Genomic DNA, 27933 nt, shown 5'->3' on the forward strand with positions numbered 1-27933 from the left:
TACTCTCCAGGACTTCGATCCTCCTTTCATGCTAATCCTCATAACATGCTAGCCCTGTCTTACTCAGTGAGGTTCAGTGGTGTACAGCTATTAGTAATGGCCTAACCTTTCTTCAGATGTGCTGTTATGTGTAAAGGTAATATATAAAGCAAACTAAAACAAACTAAAACTTAGTATCTCTGTTTGGAGAGGGATTTGGACTCAAATCCTCATGTCTATGGCCAGTACCTTTTAGTAAAACCCCTAAGGCACTTTTGCAAGAATATGGTATTCCATGGAAATCATTTAGAAAATCAGTTATCTGATATCTCCACATATTTAGATAAGTAAACTGGAGGAAAAAAGGTAATAGTCCACGTCTTGCATTTTACAAATAGTACAAAATAAAGCTTTAACCAGGCTAGTTTTTGTCCTATGTGATGTCCAGGTTTACTACTTATCAAATAATTAGAAATCCACATAGAGTTAAAATTAAATTTCAAATTTGAAATGTTCAAGTACAAAAATATGTGTCTTCCTAGACTTCACAATTCAATAAAGGTCATTTATTTTATTTCCACATGCCAATGTTTATTACCACATTCATTAAAAATAGAAACTTATAGGGCTTCCCTGGTGGCGCAGTGGTTGAGAGTCCGCCTGCCAATGCAGGGGACGCGGGTTTGTGCCCGGTCCGGGAAGATCCCACATGCCGCGGAGAGGCTGGGCCCGTGAGCCATGGCCACTGAGCCTGCGCGTCCGGAGCCTGTGCTCCACAATGGGAGAGGCCACAGCAGCGAGAGGCCCGTGTACTGCAAAAAAAAAAAAAGAAAAGAAAAAGAAACTTATAAGACTAATGAAACTAATGACACTTTGTCCTTGTTTCTGGAGTGCCAAATTCCCAACTTTTGTTTTTCTCAAACAAGTTAGCATTGATGATTTATCTTTTGGGATCTGCTGATGTCAAGAATAGAAACCCCTGTTTGGAAATCTAGAATATTATGTTAACAGGAAACCTGATCTCAAAATTGTCATTCCACTTGTTATTTATCTATTAATTCAATTCCAAAATTACTTAGAGACAACTGATCCTCTCTCTAACAGTTCTTTTTTTTTTGGCCTCACTTGCTGACTCCGTTAATTTACAGTGTTACACCAATCATCATTATCACTCTATCAAGCAATATGGTAGGCATTAAGGTTAATAAAAGAAACGTATGAGTCACAGATGTAGCTTTCTAAATTGAGCTTCCTCTCTAACTGGAATCTTCCTTAGTTAGATCCTCTTGTTGTGGTCCCATGTTTCTCTCACATTCCTCAGTTCCTATGTACCTGCCCACTCCTCACATAATCTTTCATTGGTGGGTAATATTATCCAGGTTGTGATGATAGGAACTCCTCTACTTTTAATGTCTACTCTCTGGGAGACAATCTTTGCCTCCCTGAAAAACTTAAAATATACTTCTTTTGCATCAAACATTTTGAGATTTTCTCAATAATCATGTCCAAAAACATTCTACCAGTAGATATACAAGGAACATTTAAATGATTTGTTAAAACATCTTTCTCAGTTATTTTAGGGTTAAGTTCATTTTTTTTTGTACTTTCTAATCCTATAGTGCATTTTTAAGTTCCACAACAGAATAGGTCTTTGATAGGTGAAGTTAATAACATTATGAAACAAACTTGATTTTCACATCTATGCTATATTTTCTGAAAGAGTAGTGATAAAATAAGTTTTGCCCAACAATTAAACAATATATTCTCATGGTTAAGATCTTAAACACTTACAATATATAATGCTGATGAGGATGTCAGGCAACAGGAACTTGTTCACTACTGGTAGCAATGAATAGGTGCAACACAGGGGATTTTTAGAGTGGTTAAACTACTCTGTTTTATACAGTAATAGAGGATACATGATATGCAGTTATCAAAATCAGTAAAACTATAAGACACAAAAATGATACCTAATGTAAATTATAGACTTTCATTAAAAATAATATATCCGGGCTTCCCTGGTGGCGCAGTGGTTGAGAGTCCGCCTGCCGATGCAGGGGACACGGGTTCGTGCCCCGGTCCGGTAAGATCCCACATGCCACGGAGCGGCTGGGGCCCTGAGCCGTGGCCGCTGAGCCTGCGCGTCCGGAGCCTGTGCTCCGCAACAGGAGAGGCCACAATAGTGAGAGGCCCGCGTACCGCAAAAAATAAATAAATAATAATGATAATAATAATAATGTATCCATATTTATCAGTTGTAACAAGTGTATCACACTAATGTAAGGTGTTAATAAGGGAAATTGTGAGCCTGGGAGAGAGGGAATAAATGAGAATTCTCAGTATAGTAAAGCTATCATTTCTTTCCATATTGAGAAATACAGATATATAGTTATATATATGCCATAATTCCTATCAAAATGCCAGCAAGATATTTTTAGATACAAACATGGTTACTTTAAAGTGTATGTGGAATAACAAAAGAACTGGAATAGCTAAAACAATTTTTCTAAAGAAGCATAAGGTGGGAGAAATCAATCTACCCAATTTCAAGACTCAATATAGAGTGATGGTAATTAAGACCTTGTCCAGGTTGTTTTGAGGAAGGTTGGAAACAAAGATAAATGAAACAGTATAGAGTACGAAAAATAAACCCTGGCAATTGTGCCCAATGAGTTTTGACAAATAAGCAAAAGAAATTGAATGCAGAAAAGATAACATTTTTAACAAATGGTGCTGGAGCAATTGGGCATCCATGGGTGGGAAGAAAAGTAATCTTGAATTAAGTTTCCTTTCTTATAAAAAAATTAACTCAAAAGTTTTGGATCTTGAGCTTATATAAAAATGTATAACTAAAAGAAGAAAAGAAAATATGAGAAAAAATTTATAATCTAGGCTAGGAATAGGGAAGATTCTTATACTTGACAACCAAAGCCTGATCGTAAAAGGACAAAAATGATAAATTTGACTTCATTAAAATTTAAGTCTTTTGTCCTGCAAAAGACCCTCTCAGCAGATTCAATAACTACTGACTGGAAGAAAATATTTGCAGACTGCATATCCAACAAAAGACTAGTATCTAGAATATTTAAAGAACTCTCTAAACTTAACAGTAAAAACAAATTAGAAAATGGGTAAAAGACGTTATTTAACATTTCACCAGAAAGGGTACACAGATAGGAAACACAAGAAGAATATATTAAACATCATATTAGTAAAATGTAAATTAAAACCACATGGGTGGGCTTCCCTGGTGGCGCAGTGGTTGAGAGTCCGCCTGCCGATGCAGGGGACACGGGTTCGTGCCCCGGTCCGGGAGGATCCCACATGCCGCGGAGCGGCTGGGCCCGTGAGCCATGGCTGCTGGGCCTGTGCGTCCGGAGCCTGTGCTCCGCAACGGGAGAGGCCACAGCAGTGAGAGGCCCACGTACCGAAAAAAAAAAAAAAAAAAAAAAAAAAAAAAAACCACATGGGTGATCCGTGTGCACTTAAATAAGGACATCAGTAAATGCAGGTTATGATGGAGAAAGACCTTATCACATACATGTTTGGCTGGAATCTAAAATGGTATAGGTGCTCTGAAAAACGGGCTGGCTGTTTCTTAAAAACTAAACATGCAACTATTACATCACCCAACAAGTACAGTTCTGGGCACTACCAAAGAGAAGTGAAAACCTGTAATTGAATATTTGTAGTAGCTTTATTAACAGTAACCCAAAATTGGAAAAACCAGAGATGTAAAACAAGCTATAGTAGGTCATTTCAGCAATAAAAGGGAATTAACCACTGTTACACACAAAAATCTTTGTGACTCTCCAGAGAATTATGCTGAGTGAAAAAAAGCCATTCCTCAAAATTATGCAGTTGCATACTGTATGATTCCATTTATATAATATTTTTGAAGTGACAAAATTAGAGAAATGTAGAACAGATTTGTAGTTGTCAGGGATTAGGGAAGAGGTAGGTGTAGGAGAGAAATAAGTGTAGCTAGAAAAGTATAACATGAAGGATCCTGTGTTGATGGAAAAAGTCTGTATCTTTCTCTTCTTGTAATTTCTCTTCTTTTTGAAAAATTATTTCCTATCTTGACTTTCTCAATGACAATATCCTGGTTGTGATATTCTACTATAATTTTGCAAGATTTTATCATTAAGGGAAACTTGGAAAACCTTAAAACTGTAAATTTAATTTAGCACAGTTTATGAGTATCATCAAAAGGAATCTATCAGTATAATGGCTACATATTCTATATGAAATTTATAGTCGACCAATATTGCAAGCAAAAATAATTCCTGAGTTATTTAGAAATATATACATACATATGTATATTTGAGATACTAAATTTTAAAAATTTATATTAGGGAATATACACATTTTGGTATTCTAAGATGTATTTAATATTTTACTTGGAGTGTGTGTAAGAATTGTCACTTTGATTTTAAATATACACTCAATTAAAGCAACTTTATGATAATAGCTGAAATCTAATTTCTACAAAATATGGAAATATAAAACAACTAACGGTGTATAATGTGTGTTTAATTTGTTGAACTTATGTTATTTGGCTACTTAGGAATGTTTTATTTCTATGTTAATTGAAATATGGTAAGGAAATGAAAAAAAGAATTTAGTATGTTAACACTGTATATGTTAGGGAAGCCCCCTATTCAGTAAACTTTTAAATTCAGGTTACAATATATAGTCAAGCAAGTATTAAGAATTACATTTGGGCTTCCCTGGTGGCACAGTGGTTGAGAGTCCACCTGCCGATGCGGGGGACACGGGTTCGTGCCCCGGTCCGGGAAGATCCCACATGCTGCGGAGCGGCTGGGCCCGTGAGCCATGGCCGCTGAGCCTGTGCGTCCGGAGCCTGTGCTCCGCAACAGGAGAGGCCACAACAGTGAGAGGCCCACGTACCGCAAAAATAAATAAATAAATAAATAAATAAAAGCTTACTGAATATAATTTTACTTGTAATTTAATTAATTAAATATTAATCTTTAAAGTTGTAATACATTTCTGAATAGTCCTCTCTGAATGTACACATACACACATTTAAAACACATGTAGCAGGGTCAAGGAAAATTCACCTCTGCCATATCATGCCCAATGGAATGTCACAGAAAGCTCCATAGAGAAATATGAAGTTAAATGTAAAGTAGCCCATGCTAACATAATATAGGGGGGTAATAAAAGCAGAGTATGTAGCATATGAGGGATTGGTGGAAAATCAATTTTAGAAGAAAGAATAGCTAGGGAAATATACTAAAATTCACCTCATACTTTGCATTATAATATAAAATTCTGAGATAAGATTGTAAAAAAGAAGTCTGATGAGGCAAAAATGAACTTGGAAGAGTTAAAAAAGTCAAAGATTGAGGAAGCAGGATTAAACAACTAATGCATAATACATAAATTACAAACAAAATAGACATGGCGATGATTAAATCATTGAGATTGGGGAAAAAGCTAAGAAAATTATAGTGAGTCCAGAAGAAAAAGGAGAAGAAAGGTTAGAGCTATTAAATAGATAATGTAATGCATATGAAGAACAGACGTAGAATATAAAACATTTCGAGAGTTGAGGTTTCTAAAGTAGAGAGCTCCACTAATGGAAAAGCAAAGATTCCAATATATGAAGGAATGTTTTCTTGAGATGAATTAACAAATGAATTCATACATTGAGAGTATAGACGTGCACACTGATTTAGAAAAACAACCTAACCTGGCTTAAATCATTGAATTTCAAGGATAAAGAATAGAATCTATAGGTAAACACAAAGAAAAGAAGCTCACTTAAAATAGGGGAAATTCAGTCTGGATTCTAAATTCTCTCTATAACAATTTTCAAAGCCAGATGGGACAATATATTGAAAGAAAAATAGTGTATCTAAGAGGGCTATTCTCAGCTCAATAGTCTTAAAACTGTAAAGGCAAGAGAGAAAATCTTAATTATACAAGGACTCAAGGAATCTAATGCCCATGAACTTAGGTTGGAGAGGAAAAACACAACTTACTGACAAAATCCAGGCAACCAATAAGTGAAGAAATAATAAGTGAGATGTCTGTGGCAAGCTCTGGATAAATCTAATGTAAAACTAAAGCTAAGAAAGAAAATTACAGGAAAAGCCTTAGTATAATATTTATTAGCTTTTACAAATAAAAATATACATATTTAGTTGATATGGAGACATGAAAGCATAACTGAGTGTATTAATTTCCTCTTTTGGAGGTGACTTAATAAACAATATCTATAGATAAATGAGAAATAAAGGCATGCTTATTTTATTCATTTAGAGAACTGCTATTAGAAATCAACAAAAATGTAGCCAAAAGGCAAATATAGCAGCTTTCTAAATTGGAAACACCATCCATTAAAAGAGCTGCATGCACTTACACTGACAGAAGAGGGCACTCTTGAACTAAGAATCTTATAAACTACCCCAAAGTACCAACTCTTAAATGTAGGGGTTTACAGCTATACCAGAAGTTGGCAAACATTTTCTTTAAATGACTAGATAATATTTTCAGCTTTGTGGGGCATATAGTTTATGTCACATCTACTCAATACTGCTGTTATAGTATGAAGCCAGCCACAGAAAAGACATAAATAATAGATGTGACTTTATTCCAATAACTTTATTAACCACACTGGTGCCAGGCCTAATTTGGCCCATTGATTGTAGTTTGCTGACTCTTATTCTAGTCCTATGCACTATACAGAGAAAAAGGGAAAGAAATATTTAGGTCAATGAAAGCCTCCTCCCCAAATAACACTACACTTATCAGAAGGAAATTAAATACTCCAAAATGAAGTAAATGTCCTTGAACAAGTATTAAAAAATCACCATGAATCCTAAATTCAAAATGATTAAAGAAATGGACAAAAGAGCAGGAAAATGAAATATTGAAATCAGGAAGAAAAATACCAAAGTTAGCTGTGTCTGAAATGAAAGTTACAAGGTGGTCAGTGAAGAATAAGTTCCAATGAAAGTTTAATGAATTGCATTGAATTAAAAAGAATAAGAAAGCAAATATAAAATAAAAGAGTAAAAAGTGTCAAATTGGTTGAAATGAAAGAGAGGCAAAGAGAAAAACAATTATAGATGAAATTCTTATAGTACAAAAATTAAACAATGACAAAGAACAATGTTTACATCTATAATCTAAAAAAATTTCTGGAAATAAAGGAAGACTTGATAGGGGTTACAAGTACGTAGGACAATTTACCTGCAACAAGAGACTCAGACAATTGCTATTAAAACTATTCAATTTTAATAATAAAGAAATAAAGGATGACTTTAATGATGAATAATCCTCAGGGTTTCCAGCCCTCCATCTCCCTCCCCCACCAAAAAATAAAGTTCAAATAATTTACACGGAAAAGAGAATTACACCAGGATAAGAAGCCTTCCTAAACACAACATACAAAGTGAAGTGTATGGATGAATGGATCAGAATGTTCAAGGCACCTAAGGAAAGGATGTGTAAACAAAGGATTAGGTGTCCTCTTGAAATCGTGCACCAATTATCTAGGGAACAGAAAACAGTTTTAAATATAAAAAGACTCAAAGAAGACTATCCTTAAGCATTTCTTGAGAGGAAAATCTTCATCCAGTAGAAGGATAACTAGAAAACTTTAGGCAAAGAGACTGAAACATCAAACAAGTAAATATATTGAGAATAATCAGAGCCAGGTTACTTACTGTTGTAAAAGAAAGCTACAAATATGAAAGGGAAGAAGATTAGAAGAACACATGTGGCTTTGGATTTGAATTGTATCTATCAGTATGAACTCACAGTGTTTGTACAGAGGGATAGATGATAGATAGATAGATGATAGGTAGATAGGCAGACAAACAGACATGTGTGTGGAGGGGTAGGTGGATGGGTGTCAAAGGTATGTAAGTAAACATATATCTATTTCCTAGCTTTGTTCTCTGAAGAGCTTAGCAGCAGTGCCACCCAGTAATAATAAAACATACCTAAGACTCAGATCCTAAATTCTATTTACAATCCTCCCATAAAAGACCAGGATTCCTTGCAAAAAATGTTGATTCCAGGTTTGGACAAGAAAAGTACAACATGAGCCTAGAATATCTTATTGTATCAGAAAGTAAGAATGTGTTGGAAAAAAGATGAGGAACTGTCAAGTGATAAAGGAGATAGATTGAAGTGACATTAAATTAAAATAGATACAATTAAAAGATCATAATCCATAGAATAAAATAATCCATGAGCCTAAACTGATAAACATGAATACATAAATAAATAAGCAGGGAAGAAGAAAAAGCTCTTCAATACAATATAATAAAAAAAATACATGTAGAAGAATGATGGAGTTGAGAAGTCATTATTTGAAAACCATCTTTGTAATAATTATTTCATGAAAAAAATACTCAATGGGTGAAATTTTGTTAAGATATAAGACATTTATATACTCTCAGAAATATATACCCATAAATTACTTATTAATAACAATGGAGCGAAGTAGTAACTTCACAGAGTCAAACCTAGTAGACACTACATTAATCAAGTGATAAAAGTAAAATCAACTGAAAAAGGACAAATAAAAATCATGTGTCATCTGTTAGAATGCAAAGAGATAAACACAGACTCAAGTTTGTTTTTATTGTTTGTTTTGTTTCTCCAAAAAGGGTAGCCTGAAATTTACTACTAGGAAATATCAAAGTCAAAATAATGAATATTTCATAACAGGTAGCTTAAAATGGCATCTCGTGGTTTTCAACTTGTATTTTTTCTATTACTTATGAAGTAGACCAAAGATTTTTATGTCCATTTAAGTTTCTTCTGTAACAAAATACCTGCAATTCCATTATTTAGGGTTTTTTAATTAAACTATCAGCAATTATCTGTTACAATATTATTTTTGGCTAAATTCACTGAACATATTTGCTTCAAGTTTTTTGAAGTATGTTATTTCATGCAATTTTATTTATATACATTTTTTATCAAGCATCTTTAATTTTGCTTAAAATATCCCTCCCTCCTCTAAAATGATAAATATGTTCTGTGACCTTCCTAATGTTTTGTCTTTATTTTTTATACCTAAACTTCTAGTAGTTTCCCTGAATTTATTTTTCTGAGTGACAGGAGAAAAAATACAATAGAAAATTAATTGTCCTAGCACCAGATTATTTGGGGTATTCTATGAAGATAATTGTGTCATCAATGAAATATGACATTTTTTATTCTTTCTTTCCAATTCTTAGATGTTTATACATTTCACTGTCGTACTGCGTTGTCTAGAATCACCATTCAATAAAAATTAAATGGGAGAGAGTTGGTATATTCTAGTGCTCTTGATTTTAAAAATGCTTCTGACATTTCAACATTAAATATGATAATTACACTAGATTTTGAAGTAGGTATCCATAATTCAGTGTAGAGAAGTTTTCTGCTACTCTTGGTTTATTAAGAGCTTTTATGATTAATCAGCATTGCACTTTAGAGTATGTACTTTCTGCTTCTAATGAAAAGATTAAATGGTATTTCAGTTTAATCTTTTAATACACTGTAGTTCCATAATAGATTTACCAGTAGTAAACCAAACTTGTATGCACAGAATAAGATCAATTCTGTTATTACATATTATATTTTTAATAGTTGTATTCAATTTGGCAATATTGCCTGAAGGATTGTTTTCACCTACTTTCAGGTATTGGTTTGAATTATAATTTTCCTTTCTTGTATAGTCCTTATCTGGTATTCTAGAGTATAGACAGCAAACCCCAGTGAGATAACAGAAAGCTTAGAATGGGCTCAAACATTGAAAAAAGTCCTCTGGCAAACTCATCAGATGTACAAGGCAGCATCACATGAATTTGAAACCTGCAGTACACTGAAAGCAACCTTTGCAACAGTAACAGCAATTGAAATCCAAATTTAGCTCTATCTCGAATATTAACTCAATTTCCCACATGAATTGAGATGACATGAGTCCATTGCTTGTAAAATACTATTACCCAGTTTCTCCTGTTGTACATGAGATATATGTTATACAATAAAAATTTAGGAGACATATTTAAAATGCAAGATAAGTCATGAGACAAAGTAGTCAACAGAACAAAAATCAGAGACTATTTAGATTTTAGAAGTATTGGACATAGACATTGAAATGATTCTGATGACTCTGTTGAAGAATAGAATGGAAAAGTGCCAGGTAAAGAATTTTAACAGAGTAAGAAAACTTAGAAGAAAGAAATGAATGAAAATGCTAGGAGAAAACTGTCAAGCTCATCATTAGATGTGACACAGATGAGGCAAGAATTAGTGACCATGAATTTAATCCAAAGAAAAGTACTCAAAATGAAAAAAGAGAGAGTAAAAGAATGTTTAAAAAATGTTGTGAGACAGTATCAAACTCTATGCATATATACACTTAGAATCCTAAAAAGTGAAGAAAAAGAGGATACAGTAGAAGAATAGTTGAAGAGGTAACAGCAGAGATTATTTTTCCAAAAAAACGATTACATATATGTGATATCTGTAAGAAACACATACTTAAAATTCCAAGTAGGATCTATAGTACACACACACACCCTAAAATTAAACATATTTGCATACTTATGGAAATTAAAATTAAAGAGTAATTTTTGAGGGCACCTGTGGAAAAAAGGCACATCACATAAACAGGATAAAGATAAGAACTATTGACTTTCTGTCAGAAATTATGCTGACTAGAAAAATAATTAGAGTGATATTGTTAATGTATTGAAAGAAAAAATGTATCAAGTTAGAATCCTTACCCACCAAAGATATCTTTCAAATTTAAAAGCAAAATAGAAAACTTCAGACAAAAAATCGGAATGTATTAGCAGCACATCTATGCTATAATGTTAAAGAATTTCTTCAGGCAGAAAAACATTTGGATCTACACAAAGAAATGAAGCGTCTTAGAAATAGTAAAAAATAAAGGTGAAGATAAAAACTATTTTTCTTATTTTTGGTCATTGTAAAAATAATTGTTTCTAAAATAAAAGGAGTATTAATATATAATGCAGTTCATAACATATGTATAGTAAAATACATCACAGTGACATCTCAAATTATATATAGGAGGAATTGGAAGTATACTGTTGGAAGGTTCTTATCATATACATGAGTGGTATAATATTCTATTGTACATAAATTACAAATGTGTTTTAAACAGATTTACATCCTGCTTGTGGCAGTTGTCATTTGACTCTGTACATTTGTAAAATCTCACAGAACTGCATACTAAAAAGGGTAAATTTTCCTAAATGTAAATAGCACTTTACTATAAAATGAATAAAAGAAGAAAAATAACCTGAAAGAGACAGAGAAAGAGAGAGGGAGACACTGTGGTTTGTTGAATTCTAAGGATGGCATTTCTAATATAACAAGTCGCTCTCTAGAGTACTCTGCCCTATGAAACTCCCTCTATTTGGCAGTTTTCAGTTTGGTAGGTTGCCATTTAAGGCTCTGATGTCCTAAGAGGCAGCTAAAGTGAATTGAATGGAAATTTTAAATCCCTTGATTAAAATTGCTTAGAAAGCTAGCACGAAAAATACTACCTTGTTTTCGGCTAAAGTTTAATATTATTTCCCGTGTGATTAGAATATGCTAATATATCAATAAGTAAAAAGTTACCTTTTTGCCACAATATTTGAGATTTTGAAATCGAATGGTTCATATGTAGTAAATCTGTGGTGTAGCTCATTTCACACGGTTTGAATAAAGATCATTACTTTGGCTCATTGTTTTCACTTACTAGTTTGACTAAATTTTCAATGTCCCTATTGTGGACCTAGTGTTTGCTCTATAGAGTTATTTTCTCATTTTTCAGCAAATGAATAAATGCATGGCTAATTTCATGTGTAAATTTCAGTATTGCTAATGGGAGTTAATAACAGAGGTTTCTTCGGCTGTATTTCGCAGAAATGATTTAGTGCAATGTTTCCGTTCTTCTTCAGATTTCAATCCACAGAGCTCACATGCTACTTTTCTATGTCAAATGCAAAGTTAAGTAAACTAGCTTCTAGCAATATCATTTATCTTGCTCTATTGTCGGAGCAAACAAAATTTTAGACAGTGAGTACATAAAGTAATATTTTTGACAGTTTTATTGTGCAAAATCAAAACAAATAAAAGCTAAAAACAATGTTTAAACATTATTCTTACATATCAATCTACATATTTTTCCCAATACAAATTTGACTAGATCTAAAAGATAAATATGCATATGACTTTTCATATATTTAGCTTGCGCTCAATGGAGCGCTGTGCCTAGAAGCATGATTATTTATGTTGCACTAGCCCTTCTGAACAAGGAAATGGTGATGATTGTTTATATCCCAAAAGTAAGAGCACAGCACACGTTTTGGGAACTCATAGTCTTATTGCTGTATTTCAGAGGTTCATTAGTCACTGCAAAGCACAATTGCCCCCATTTGGCTCATATTAAAATGAAAGCCTGAAGGAAATATCAGCATTATGCCACAGAGTCAGCAGGAGACAATAAATGCAACGCTAATAGAGGCAAATGAAAAGAGAATCCCCATTCAGCCTGGAATCTTTGCATCATTAGGGGGGATTTCTTCACATCCACCAAGAGCAAAGTGGCACTTTAGATTTTAAATTTATAAGATTTCATGTCAGTGTAAAAGTTGGCTGGACAAAATGGGAGAAAATGTCATTTATGAAGATCACAAAGGTGTGTTTTTATACACAGTAGGTCTTCATAACACTAAGTACATTCTTTTGAAATTATTAGAGAAAATATTTGGAAAAATAATGTGAAATTATTTTGGAGGAATTGCATAAAAAGCGTCATATGCTCACTGTCCAAAAATAAGCAGTGGTAATATTCTAGATGCATGCCCTACCTTTCGGAGAGAATTTTATATTATTACAATATTATTGTAATTACATTGTCCCTGTAAGTTTGTAGCCCTTAACCCCTTCACCTATCTTGCCTGCTCCCTAAAACTGTTCCCTTCTGGCAACCATCAGTTTGTTCTCTGTATCTATGACTCTTTCTGTTTTCTTTGTCTGTTCATGGTTTTTTTTTTAGATTCCATGTATAAGTGAAATTATAATAGTTGCTTTTCTCTTTCTGACTTATTTCTCTTAGCATATCATCTACATCTATCCATGTTGTCATAAATGGCAAAATGTCATTTTTTTATGGCTAAGTAATATTCTAGTGTGTGTGTGTGCGTGTGTGTGTGTGTGTGTGTGTGAGACATCTTCTTTATCCATTCATCTATCAATGGACATTTTGATTGCTTCCATGTCTTGGCTAATAAATAGTACCACAATGAACATAGGGGTACATATATCATTTTGAATTAGTGTTTTCATTTTCTTTGGATAAATACCCAGAAGTGGAGTTGTTGGATCATATGTTAGTTCTGTTTTTAGTGTTTGAGGCCCCTCCATGCTACTCTCCATAGTGGCTGTACCAATTTACATTCCCACCAACCATGCACAAGTGCTCCCTTTTGTCCACATCCTTCACAACACGTGTTATTTCCAGTCTTTTTGATAATGACTATTTTGACAGGTGTGAGGGGGTATCTCACTGTGGTTTTGATTTGCAGTTCCCTGATGAATTGTGAAGTTGAGCATCTTTTCACGTGCCTGTTGCCAGTCTCTATGTCTTCTTTTTAAAAAACCCTATTCAGGTCCTCTGCCCATTTTAATTGGTTTTTTATATTGAGTTATATATGTTCTTTATATATTTTGGATATTAACCCCTTATTGGATATATCATTTGCAAATATATTCTCATATTCAGTAGGTTACCTTTTTGTTTTCTTGATGGTTTCCTTAGCTGTGCAGAAGGTTTTTAGTTTGATGTAGTCCCATTTGTTTATTTTGTTGTCTTGCCTGAGGAGACAGATCCAAAAAAGAAAACACTGCTGTGAACAATGTTAAAAAAGTGTACTGCCTATATTTTCTTCTAGGAGTTTTAGGTTTCAGGTCTTACATTTAAGTCTTCAGTCCATTTTGAGTTTATTTGTGTATATGGTGTAAGAAAGTGGTCCAGATTAATTCTTTTCCCTGTGTCTATCCAGTTTTCCTCACACCATTTATTGAAGAGACTGTCTTTTATCCATTGTATATTCTTGCCTCTTTTGTTGTAGATTAATTGAATATATAAGTGTGGGTTTATTTCTGGGCTCTCTATTCTGTTCCCTTAATTCGTGTGTCTTGTTTTGTGCTATACTATACCGTTTTGGTTATAATAGCATTGTAGAATTGTTTGAAATCAGGGGGCTTGATACCTGTAGCTTTGCTCCTTCTCAGTATTGCTTTAGCTATCTGGGGTGTTTTGTATTTCTGTACAAATTTTAGGATTATTTGTCCTAGTTCCATGAAAAAAGACAGCTTTAACGATAGGTATTGAATTGAATCTGTACCTTGCTTTGAATAGTATGGATATTTTCACAATACTGATTCTTCCAATGCATGAGTACAGTATATTTTTCCATTTATTTGTATCATCTTTGATTTCTTTCATCAAGGTCTTATAATTATCAGAGTACAGTTATTTCACCTCCTTGGTTAAATTATTTCTAGGTATTTTATTCATTTGAAGCAATCGTAAATGGGATTATTATCTTCATTTCTGTTTCTGATAGTTCATTATAGGTGTATAGTAATGCAACATATTTTGTATGTTAATTTTGTACCCTGCAACTTTACTGAATTCATTTGGTAGTTCTAAATTTTTTGGTGGAGTCTTTAGGGTTTTCTATATATAGTTAACTGTGTGTTAACTGTGTGTTCTATATATAGTTAACTGTGTGTATTCATTCTTCCTTAAATGTTTGGTAAAATTTACCTACAGAGCTGTCTCATCCTGGACTCTTGTTTGTTGGGAGCTTTTCTTTTTTAAATAACTGACTCAGTTTCAATAATGGTAATTATTGAATATTCTGTATGTATTCCTGATTCAGTCTTGGGATTGAATATTTCTAGAAATTTATCCATTTCTTTTAGGTTGTCCAATTTGTTTGTATATAATTGTTACAGTAATTTCTTATGATCTTTTGTACTTCTGTGGTGTTGGTTGTAACTTATTTTTCATTTCTTATTTTGGGAGGCCCAATCTTTTTTTTTTCTTGATGAGTCTGACTAAAGGTTTGTGAATTTTGTTTGTCTTTTCAAAGAACCAGCTTTTATCTTCATTGATTTTTTTCTGCTTTTTGTCTGTGTGTGCGTTTATTTCATTTATGTTCTCTGTGATCATTATTAACTCCTTCTTTCTACTAGCTTTGGGCTTTGTTCTTTTTTTGTCATTCCTTTATTATATAGTCAGACTGTTTATTTGAAATTTTTCTTGTTTCTTGAGGTCAACCTGTATCACTATGAACTTCCTTCTTAGAATTGCTTTGCTGCAACCCATAGATTTTGGAAAGCTGTGTTTCCTTTTTCATTTGTCTCATTTGGTTTCCTCTTTGATTTATTTTTTGACCCATTGATTGTTTAGTAGCATGTTGTTTACTCCATGTGTTTGTCTTTCTTCCACTTTTATTCTTTAAATTGATTTCTAGTTTCATATCATTGTGGTCAAAAAAGATGCTTGATATGATTTCAGTCTTTTTAAATTATTGAAACTTGTGATCTAGCACGTGTTCTATCCTGAAGAATATTCCATATGCATTTGAAAAGAATGTGTATTGTGCTGCCTTTGGGTAGAATGTTCTGAATATATCTATCAAGTCCACTGGTCTGATGTATCATTTAAGATCATTGTTTCCTTATTACATTTCTGTCCTGTTGATGTCTCCACTGATGTAAGTGGGGTATTACTATTCCATACTCTTATTTTATTGCTATCTATTTCTTCTTTATTTCTCTTAATATTTGCTTTATATATTTAGGTATTCATATGATAAGTGCATAAATGTTTAAAAGTATTATATCCCTTTGTTGGATTGACCCCTTTATCATTATGTAATGCCCTTCTTTTTCTTTTGTTATAATCTTTGATTTAAAGTCGATTTTGTGAGATGGATAGACCTAGAATCTGTCATACAGAGTGAAGTAAGTCAGAAAGACAAAGACAAATACCGTATGCTAACACATATATATGGAATTTAAGGGAAAAAAATGTCATGAAGAACCTAGGGGTAAGATAGGAATAAAGACGCAGACCTACTGGAGAACGGACTTAAGGATATGGGGAGGGGGAAGGGTGAGTTTTGACAGGGCGAGAGAGAGTCATGGACATATACACACTAACAAACGTAGTAAGGTAGATAGCTGGGGGGAAGCAGCCGCAAGGCACAGGGATATTAGCTCGGTGCTTTGTGACAGCCTGGAAGGGTGGGATGGGGAGAGTGGGAGGGAGGGAGACGCAAGAGGGAAGACATATGGGAACATATGTATATGTATAGCTGATTCACTTTGTTGTAAAGCAGAAACTAACACACCATTGTAAAGCAATTATACCCCAATAAAGATGTTTAAAAAAAAAAAAAAAAAAAAAAATAAAGTCGATTTTGTCTGATATAAGTATTGCTACCTCAACTTTCTTTCATTTTCAATTGCATGGTATAGCTTTTTCTGTCCCTTAACTTTCAGTCTGTGAGTGTCTTTAGGTTTGCAGTGAGTCTCTTATAGACAGCATATACAAGGATCTTTGATTGTTTTCTTTAGTGCTAGGTTTAGATTCCTGTCTCTTTGTCTTTTGTGTATTTATTATAAGTTTTTTCTTTGTGGTTACTGTAGGTTCACATATACATCCTATGTATATAACAATCTCTTTTAAGTTGAAAGTAACTTAATTTTGAACATATTCCAAAGCTTTATATTTTTATTACCCCCCATGTTTTGTATTTTTGATGACATTTTACATTTTTATTTAATGCATCCCTTGAATAATCACTGAGTTTTTAATTTATTGCTTTTGTCTTTTACCCTTTATACTTGCTTTATAAGTGATTGATTTATTACCTTTATTATTTGTTTACCTTTTCTAATGAAATTTTTACTTTCATTTATTTTCTTATTATTAATTAGTGCCTTTCCCTTTTAGCCTAGAGAAGTCCTTTTAACATTTATTGTAGGGCTGATTTACTGGTGATGACTTCCTTTAGTTTCACTTATCTATAAAACTTAATCTCTATCAATTCTGAATGATCATCTTTCCGAGTATAAAATTCTTGATCGGCAGTTTTTTCCTTTCAGCATTTTGAATATGATAATTCCACTCTTTTCTAGCCTGTAAAGTGTCTGCTGAAATATCTGCTGATAGCTTTATGGGGTTTCCCTTGTACATAATAAGTTGCTTTTCTTTTGCTGCTTTTAAGAGTCTCTCTTTATCCTTAAGTTTTACCATTTTATTTATGTGTCTCAGTGTTTTTCTCTTTGAGTTCATCTTATTTGGAACTCTCTGGACTTCCTGGACCTGGATGTCTGTTAATATTAGGGAAGTTTTCGGCCAATATTTCTTCAAATAATTTTTCTGGTACTTTCTCTCTCTCTTCTCCTTCTGGGATCCCTATAATACACATGTTATTCTGCTTGATTTTGTCCCAGAAGACCCTTAAGGTTGATTCATACATAGGTGTATTTTTCTTGTATCCATGGGAGGAGTTTGAACCAGAAATTTCTCCCTTTTTATATATCCTAACTAGGTCTTTTATTCATTGTAGTATTTTACTTTATTTCAGCAGCCTAGTTTGTAATGTCTAATCAAAATTGTCTTTCATTTGGTGACTAAAATACTCAACTCACCATTTCATCATTTCCAAAGACAATAACAGTTTATACACTTAATCAAGGTCAATTTGAATCCTGGAGGAAAAAACATCACTTTCTGAGTCCATAGACAAAAAAGATAGAGATAAAACACAACTTTTGATAGTTCAAATGTAGTTAAACTATTATTTGTGCTGAAATCAATTATTGTGATTTAATTTGGATTTGGATTTTTCTAAATTATTCTTTAGAGAATGACTTTTCAAGTCTATTTTTCTAGAACGTTAAACAGATGTACTTTTTAAAAAAATTAATAATACTGATCTTTATCTTCCTGGAATAATGTTCAACATCTAATCACTTGAAGTGATAAATAAACCTATCTTGTAGTATAGAAAAAACAAAAGAAACCTGCCAGCTAATAAATGAAGAGTTGGTTGACCTTTTTCAAATCTTAGTCTGAAGTCAATGACTTCTTTAAAAGGCAATCAAACATAGTTTAAAGAGAACATGGGCATAAAACTAAAATAAAAATAAATACATAAATAAACATCAGCTAATTTTGTTGCTAATAAAAATAGTTGCTTAAAATGGTATGCCTTTTCCCTTCAGTGTTTCAATATAGTAATTTTAAGGAAGGAAAATTTCTACTAAATATTATTTTAACTTTTTTTCTGTAATTGACATCAATGTGTGTATGTCACACTTATTTTTATTCTTGATTATAAATTATATAGACATGCTGAATTAAAATAGGGTTTGAAAGGCCTTGGAAATCCACTGTAACATAGAAAATTTGTCCAACGTAGGAGAATCTTTACTATATTTGATCTGATTCTTCTGTCAAATCCTGAAGATTATTTATGAGAATATAGAATTTTGAGAAGTCCTAATAGGTAAATAATCAAATGAATCACATGTAAGAATTTTTTTAAAAAGGTTCATTGGCTGGGCTTTTCCCCAAGACTTTGTATAGAATATTCAGTTAAATTTCGTATGTTTTGGATTTATATAGAAAATATTTGTTTCCCGTATTTCTACTGAATGGATTTTTGCTTCTACTGATGTCATTGAATAATTTTCCAAATTGAATATTAGGTCACAAATTTAAATGATATATTTTTCTATGTCATTTCTCCAGGAAATAGATATATACACTTTAACAAATGACTTACCTCCCTGAAGAGCATTTATTTTAACAGATAAGCAAATTTTTAAAATAAACGCTCTTCAGAAATGTTGTTCTTTAGAATATATTCAGATAAGGCATACGTGTCTTCATTATTTCTGACAATTAAAGAAGGTCTACTCAAATACCTGTTCCCCTGACCACTTTGTCACTATTTTCCCTATTGTGACACGTGAACACCTTAGCCAAAGCCCACGAAGCATTACAGACATGTACCTCTGCCCATATTTTCTAACAGGAAAAATGATCTGCCCACTGGGGAAGACATGGTCCAGTTTTAACAGATAGTTGTTCTTGTGTTCTGTTTCCGTACAAGCTCATATCAGCACTTCAAAAGGATTGACTGATGTGTCTTTCACTGAGCTTCTAACTAACCCTTCAGAATCTTCACTTCCTTAGCTCCCACATTTATGTCCAATTTAATTCCTATAAGAAACCCCTTTTCCTGTAATATTTAGTGTCTCTCCTTCCCTGAATGAACTCTGACTAATATAATGATTAAGGCCATATATTAGTTCTCTGTACTCATCTGTTCTGTTTTTAAGATACATGCTCTCAATGATGGTTGGATACATTATTAAATAATACTTAAAAGTTATTTCTAAGCATCCTTTCCAGTAAACACATCTCATATGCTGCTTAGAAATATACAAAGAAAGGAATTTGGCATTGATATTGACAAAATAATAAGTTAATTCAGATATATATTGTGCTCCATAAATACAAAAGACATAATTCCTGATATTTTAATAAAAATATATACTAGCTTTTAAGGAGAAGAAAAGTGATAAAAACACATTAAAAATTTGTCCAGATATTTGCATTTTACAATTTTTGTTTACTTACCTAAATTACAATACTTGACATCATAGCAATATAGCATTGAAAATAAAAAGGCATGAATTCTAAATTATATAGACATAGACAAGCCCCCATCCTTGTACTAAAGTTGGAACTGCTGATTTTCTACAAAATCTCTGCTCTTCACACCTCTCCATGTTTATTGATCTAAATATTTTAAAAATTTTTTACCAATATGGTGTCTTGGTTAGCACACTTATCAGTAACCAACATTTAGTGCTTTTTAAGTAACTTGCCAGAATAACTGTGCTTTTTAAAAATATATGCATTGGTAGTTGGATTAATTTTAGGTTTTGGAGCTGTGCATTTAAAGTTTAGTGCAGTACCTTGGGCAGAGGAAGATACTCAATAATTGTCCAAAATATTTTAAGTATATATTATGTCTTACTCAGATTTGAATACACCATTTATTTTAGTAGACTAATAGTCCCTTTTGTGCTTTTAATCAACTGTCCGCTGAGTTTCTACAACACGTTTCATATTGTGCGAGTTTATCTTATTTCTTTTCCTTTATGCATCAATCTATAGCTCATTATTAAATTAGACATTGGAATTTCATTCTGCAGTTTATTCAGATATCATACTAAAACCAGACATTGTGGAAAAGACAGATGGATTATTTAATTAGTTCCTGCTGTTTAATTCTTACAGAAGTCTAGTAAAAAATACTACAAACTGAAATAATCTATAAATAGTCACTTGGTTTTCCCTTCCATGTAGGATGAAATCAATGAAATACAAATTTTTAACATTATGTCCTTTTAGAAAAAGTCAGTGTGTTTATAGCTGCACTCTGTATTCACACAGTAGTGACTTGTTTTGAAATTTTTGTTAATGAATATTTTTGATAGGTTGCCTTTATTTTTTCTTTATCATTTTGTTTCAAGAGTTGGCAATGTGCGGACCTATTTTGGTCATTGTCTGTTTTTTTTTTTTTTTTCTCTTTTTTTGTGGTACGCGGGCCTCTCACTGTTGGGGCCTCTCCCGTTGCGGAGCACAGACTCCGGATGCGCAGGCTCAGCAGCCATGGCTCACAGGCCTAGCTGCTCCGCAGCATGTGGGATCTTCCTGGACTGGGGCACAAACCCATGTCCCCTGCATCGGCAGGTGGACTCTCAAACACTGTGTCACCAGGGAAGCCCAGGTCATTGTCTGTTTTGTCCCTAGTCTCTGTAAACTTGAATTTTTTTGCATTAAAAATAGTAGTATGATTATGATATTGTTCCAGTTAACGTATACATTTTTCTTAAAAATATATACAAAGCTTTTATGAGGTAACAATTTCCTATTCTTATAACATGAAAAAGTACTTTATTAGCCTGGCTAATTACACTCCAGTAATGAGCCATGTCCCCATCCTGCCTTGGGTCTTTCACTTACATTTCAGTATATTCAGCAGAATTTCAACTTCCAGTATATGTAATTTTGTTCCTGAGAGCTTTTTCCAGAACTAAAGATGGTTACTCTACTCTAGCATCTTGCAAGTCTGAAAATAATTAGAACAACCCCAGGAGCAGCCATCATCCACAGATTCTGGTCGATCAATGTATAACTATGCCAGCTCTTGCTCCTTGGTGGGATTATTCTGAGTTCTGTGTTAATGCCATTTCACAGAATTTCACAGCAGGATTAAACTTTGGGCTCTCGCTGTGGTAGTTACCGTAACACAGGTTTTATTAATGGCGTCCATTCGCTACCAGTGTTCTGTGCATGGCACAAACACATTCACAGGAATACTTCTGGGAGAACCCTAACTAAGCCAGAACCTGTATGCACACTTCCTGTTTACTCTTCTCTTTCCAGATCCCTTTAATTTGTTAAACTGTATTCATATTTCAGCATCAGCTCAAACAAAAATTTACAAGGAAATTCTTCTCTGAGTCTAATTTATGCAAGTTCCAACGTTACTCGTTCTCATAGAATCTTTTTTTTTCATGTTTAAAAATTCTTTTTCGTTATGGTTTATTATTAAATATAATTCCCTGTGCTATACAGTAGGACCCTGTTTTGTATCCATTCTATATAAATTAGTTTGCATCTGCTAATCCAAAACTCCCAATCCATCTCTCCCCACCCCCCTCCTCCTTGGCAACCATAAGTCTGTTCTCTATGTCTGTGAGTCTGCTTCTGTTTCATGGATAAGTTCCTTTATGTCATATTTTAGATTCCACAGATAAATGATATCATATGATATTTGTCTTTCTCTTTCTGACTTACTTCACTTAGTATGATAATCTCCAGGTCCACCCATGTTGCTTTCCTGCTAGGCTTTTCTGACTCAGTCTCTCATGACAAAAGTAGTTATCATTCTTGTCCACTGATCATTCCCAATTCCTGACTTTTGTTTCTCTCAGTCTTCCTGTGCATTGGCAAAACTTCTCATGACAAGAACTTATATGTTTCTAGGCCTGTGCTCTCTCTAGTGACCTCTCTACCCAGAATTCCTTGGGAACCATTCATTTATTCCTTCTCCTACTCAATCTCTGGGAGTCCAAATTAATCCCAGTGCAGATTTTATCTTGCTTCTGAGGGCCTCTTTAGCTTTCTTGGGTTATGAGTCAGACACCACCATTTTGTCTTCCCACTGACAGAAAACTCATTTAATGCTTCCCAGCTGGTCCTGTATAATCTGTCATTCAGCTTGAGATGAAGTTGATTAAGTCTTTCTTCCCTGATAGGGAGGGGAGAAAGGATTGAGGTTCATAGCACAGAAATACATTTCTCTAAAGAATTTTCCTCCCAACATTTGTTTTAACCTTTTTATATTCTTAAAGTAAATGAGACGATTAAAGATTCATTGAGCCTATTTTTAAGGACATTCTTTGAACATGTACATTTATAGCTGGCAGTTGAGTTTGAAATTACGTATATGTTTTTAGTTGGCAACTATGTATAAATAAATTTTGTTATTTTAAATATAACAGATATAGAAAATATTACTTTTATTAAAATTTATTTTCTATGACTTGTCTAGTCTATCTCAAAACTTGATATCAGCATTTTATTTATAACCTAAAAATATTTGTTAAACATTTAGGGATATTCATTCTGTAATCACATTGAATTTTTTTTAGAATATGTAATAAAATAATTTAGGAATTACTGAAGATTTACATTTCCAATTTTGTATGTAAATGTAGACATTTGTTAAATTTTATTTTGACCTTCCTCTCATAATCTAATTTATTTTCATTGAGAGTATTTGATATTTCATTCCTAGTCTCATAATTGTTATCTCATGCATAATTAAGGAAAACACATTTTTTATATTTCTAATGTTTCATGGATGAAGGTGATGTTCATTATATGGCTTTCAGTGAACACAATTAGATAAGTAATTTTGAGAATTTAATCCATTTCAATTGGGAAATAATAGTTCAGAAATTACAGAAAGGTGTTGGAAAACAATCTTGTTCTTCTTCAGGTTGATTTTCATTGGACAAATCTTTGAACAGATTACAGAATCTCAAGCACAGAAACTCAATTTCATGGCTTTGCCAGGCATACTTACTCTGAAGATATTCCCAATATTTATCTTATTCATGAGAAATCTTGTTAAAATCAGACTTTTACATCTATCTGCCTGCTTTTCATTTACTTTGATAGTCCCACTGGAATTGTAAACACATAATGTTAAAAAAAAAAAGTCATCATCATGCTCTTTAATATGGGCTGCACTTTCCTCTTTCACTAAATACATCATCACTCTTCAGATACCTAAACAAGAAATTAGTTGTGATTCTTGTAGATATTTTCTCTTACACCTATGAAATTTAGTAAGTTAACATAAGATTGGATTCTATTTTTAATATATTTCTCGGTAACTTTATTTGCTCTAGTATTATACTATAGAAATAATCCCTTTATTCTTTTTTCCATATCCGGACTTGCCACCCTTGACTTCATTTACCTTATATCACAGAACCTTATAAAATGCAAATATGAACATATCAGTGCCCCCATTAAAACCATCCAGATTACCTTCTAAGGAGATTTTCTCCCTCTAGTTATATCCCCCTAAAACCCATTATTTACATTGCAATTAAATTGATATTTGTAGTCTGCAAATCTGATATTATACTTTCCTTGCTTACAATAGAATTGTAGAATTCTCTTGTAGAATTGTTTTAAATTTAGTTCTTCTAGATTACTGAAATATCTGAGAGAGAGTTTTTCCTGGTAAAACCATCACTTAATGATAGCAACATAAGTTGCAAGAGCCCTTCAATAAGTATTTGTTAAAATAAATTGAACTAAACCACTTGACACAGAAAGGAATAATCATTGATGACCTTCAGCATTTTATTTATTAAGGCTGCTATTATTTACAAGAAAATTGCAAATTATTCTTTATGTTATTGCTAGTAATAATAACCACAGTTCTTTATCATAGGTTGCAAGTAATATTGTATGTTTAATGATATGTATAAATAGATATCTCTACATTGAGAAAATTGAAATACCGTCCGTGGATATATTTACCACTCTAAGCCTCAAGTAACCAGCTTTTTTTTTTTTTTTGCGGTACGTGGGCCTCTCACTGTTGTGGCCTCTCCCGTTGCAGAGCACAGGCTCCGGACGCGCAGGCTCAGCGGCCATGGCTCACGGGCCCAGCCGCTCCGCGGCATGTGGGATCCTCCCAGACCTGGGCTCGAACCCGTGTCCCCTGCATCGGCAGGCGGACTCGCAACCACTGCGCCACCAGGGAAGCCCGTAACCAGCTTTTTTTATGCTTATTCCCAGATTTGTTTAGGCTAAATGAAGAAGTCCAGAACTATTCTGGAATCTCCATATAGATGATCTCTAGATAAGGCACGTCATAGTCAGATTGTTCTAAACTTATCATTCCACAGAAATCTTCTCCTTCTGCTGAGTTTTTTAATTTATGAAACAGAATATTACCCACCCTGTTACCCAAACCAGAAGTCTAAGTATAATCTTAACTAGATTACTAAAACAACCCTCTAACTGAATTTTCTTCCTTTAATCATATCCTCCTAAAACTCATTACTGCAGTTAAATTGTTTTTTGTATTCTACAAATCTGGTACTGTAATTTCCTTGCTTATGATAAATCAGTCATTGATCACATGAGTACATAATAGTCCAATTGCTAGACAGTAGGTTATTTTATGGCATCAGACTAACTTACAATCAAAGTCTAGATCCTGCACTTGTGTGATTTTGGAAAAGATTACTCACCATCCATCGTCCAGTTTGCTCATCTCTGAAATGGGATAAGAATACAGTGTAATTAAAATGTAAAGTACTTAGCACAGTGGGTCATAAAAATAAATATTAGGGAAAAGTTAGTAGTCTGTATGGTAGTGGCATGTGTTATAGTATTATTTTATTTTTATTTATTTATTATTATTATTATTTTTTGCAGTACACGGGCCTCTCACTGCTGTGGCCTCTCCCGTTGCGGGGCACAGGCTCCGGACACGCAGGCTCAACAGCCATGGCTCACGGGCCCAGCCGCTCCGCGGCATGTGGGATCTTCCCGGACTGGGACACGAACCCGTGTCCCTTGCATCGGCAGGCAGACTCTCAACCACTGCGCCACCAGGGAAGCCCTATAGTATTATTTTTAAATGGATTAGGTTAGCATCTTTTCTCTTCTGTCATCATCAAGTACATCACTTGACTATCTGCCTTTAATGAGCTTGGAACAATAATAAAGCTTTATAAACATTGTAATTTTCTATAGGCCTATTGTAAGGCATTACTCAAAAAAGTTATTGAGAGGATAAAACGAAATATTGTATGCAAAATTCTTATATAGACAATAAGATAGCCTCAACTGTGTCATGAATATGAGATTTAAAGCTAGACCTTGGTTTTTTGAAATTGTTGCTTGGCCTGTGAACCTTAGCTCATCTTTTTGAATTCCAGTATACTCATCAGTAAATGGGAATGGTAATATTTTCTGCTTAGTGAAATAATACATGTACTGTATCAATTACCAGGGCAATTCTTATTTTAAAATCTATATCTTCATGTTTAAAAAAAAAAACCTAGAAATAAATAAGAAAAAAATTTGCGTTGGTATTCACCAACGCAAATATATATATATATATATGTATATATATCTTATATGTCCCGTAAAGTAAATCAAAGCAATTTTCTTAGGCAATAATGTTTGTTGTAAGATGAACTTTTTATAGTTAGGATATAAAGGAAAGTAGTGAGCTGTTAAAATTTAGAATAAATTAAAACTATATCTAGAAAAAACAAGCCTAATTAAAAAATATTTGTTTAAGGGACAAGTGCGTGTAAATATTCTTTTAACCATTACATTCTGGCTTTTATGAACTTTAGTTTACTTGGATAAAAGCCTTCATATTTTATAATAGGAAATCGAGCATGGTATTTTTTCCCTTGGTTTTGTATATTAAGTGTACAATAATGAGAGCATTTTTCTCTATCACATAAAGATCAGTGTAGGGCTTCCCTGGTGGCGCAGTGGTTGAGAGTCCGCCTACCAATGCAGGGGACACGGGTTCGTGCCCCGGTCCGGGAAGATCCCACATGCCGTGGAGCGGCTGGGCCCGTGAGCCGTGGCCGCTGAGCCTGCGCGTCTGGAGCCTGTACTCTGCAACGCGAGAGGCCACAGCAGTGAGAGGCCCGTGTACAAAAAAAAAAAAAAAAAAAAAAAAAAATAACTGTAAATTATCTTTTCAAAGTTCAATGTCTTGGAAAGTACTTCTAACCAAAATAAAATAAAATAAAATAAATTTTGCAGTAATCTATTTCTTGCAGGGTTTTTTTCTTTCTCAAGATCTAATGCTGTGGGAGAGTTTTAGTGTTCCCTTCAAAAATGAAAATGCTTGCTAAATTGCTTTCTAGGCACTAAGTCAAAATTCTTTTAGATGTGAATTACATTAAAAACATAAGAGCTTTCTTGAAAATCATGTATTGTAAGCATTTTTATAAAAGAAACCTTGCGATTAACAGAGGAAAGTTAATTCTCCTTGCCAATTTAATTGTCTTGATGGTCAGATGAGCCTAATATTTCTCAAACATATGTTTGAATTATAGATGTTCCCTGACTTATGATAGTATGACTTAATGATATTTGGACTTTACAGTGGTGCAAAAGTGATATGCATTCAGTAGAAACCATACTTCAAAATTTGATCTTTTCCCACCACCTATTAATATGCCATAGATACTATTAATATGCCATAGATACTTTCTCTTAATTCTGAGCAGCGAAGAGCCACAGCTCCAGGTCAGCCCCATGATCATGAGAGTAAACAACCAATACACTTACAGCCATCTTCCTTTTCACTCTTAGTACAATATTCAATAAATTCCATGAGATATTCAACACTTTATTATAAAATAAGCTTTGTGTTAAGTGATATTGCCCAACTGTAGTCTAATGTCAGTATTCTGAGCACGTTTAAGGTAGACTAGGCTAAGTTATGACATTCTGTAGGTTAGGTCTATTAAGTACATTTTGGACTTAAGATATTTTTAACTTACGATTGGTTTATCAGAATGTAGACCCGTTGTAAGCTGAGGAAGAGATCTGTATAAATGATTCAGGTAGTTCAACAAACAAAGATTCATAGATTATCTCTAGGAGCATTATATTCAAAAGTAATTATATAATTTTACGAATTATGACTTTGGAATCAAATCAGTAAGCTGTTTTGAATCTTCAGTTTGCATACTTGCTTGTACAGATCTGTATCATGTTTGTGCATTAGCCAGGCTCAATTAATTCGATATATGAATATTGCATATTTTCTCAATTTGATAAATCCCAAATCATTGAGTGACAGTCAATGTTTTCTTAGTTATGAAAGGCTCTTGAAAAAGAATGTGCCAAATAATTGAATTTTGAACTGTAATTCTAAGAAATAGATTTTAGGAATTAAGCTATTTGGGGGCTCTAGAACTATTGGGATTAGAAGCATCAGGACACAACATCCAGCAATTCCCAGCACCCCACCCATTTCCCTAGCTATTTAGCAGGAACAGACATAAAAATGGAAGCTGGAAGAGAAAGATAAGAATAAAGATGAACTGTATTGAGATAATTTCTCTCTTAATATGCTACTAAATTTTTTAAAGCATGTCACACATTTTATATGTGCTTACACATAATTTGGAGATCTCTTTAAAATGAAGATCCTGATTTAGTAGGTCTGGACACAGATTGAGCCTCTATACTTTAAACAACCTTTAAAAAGTATCAAT

Source organism: Phocoena sinus, chromosome 18 (genome assembly GCF_008692025.1).
Source record: "Phocoena sinus isolate mPhoSin1 chromosome 18, mPhoSin1.pri, whole genome shotgun sequence".
Classification (NCBI taxonomy): Eukaryota; Metazoa; Chordata; class Mammalia; order Artiodactyla; family Phocoenidae; genus Phocoena; species Phocoena sinus.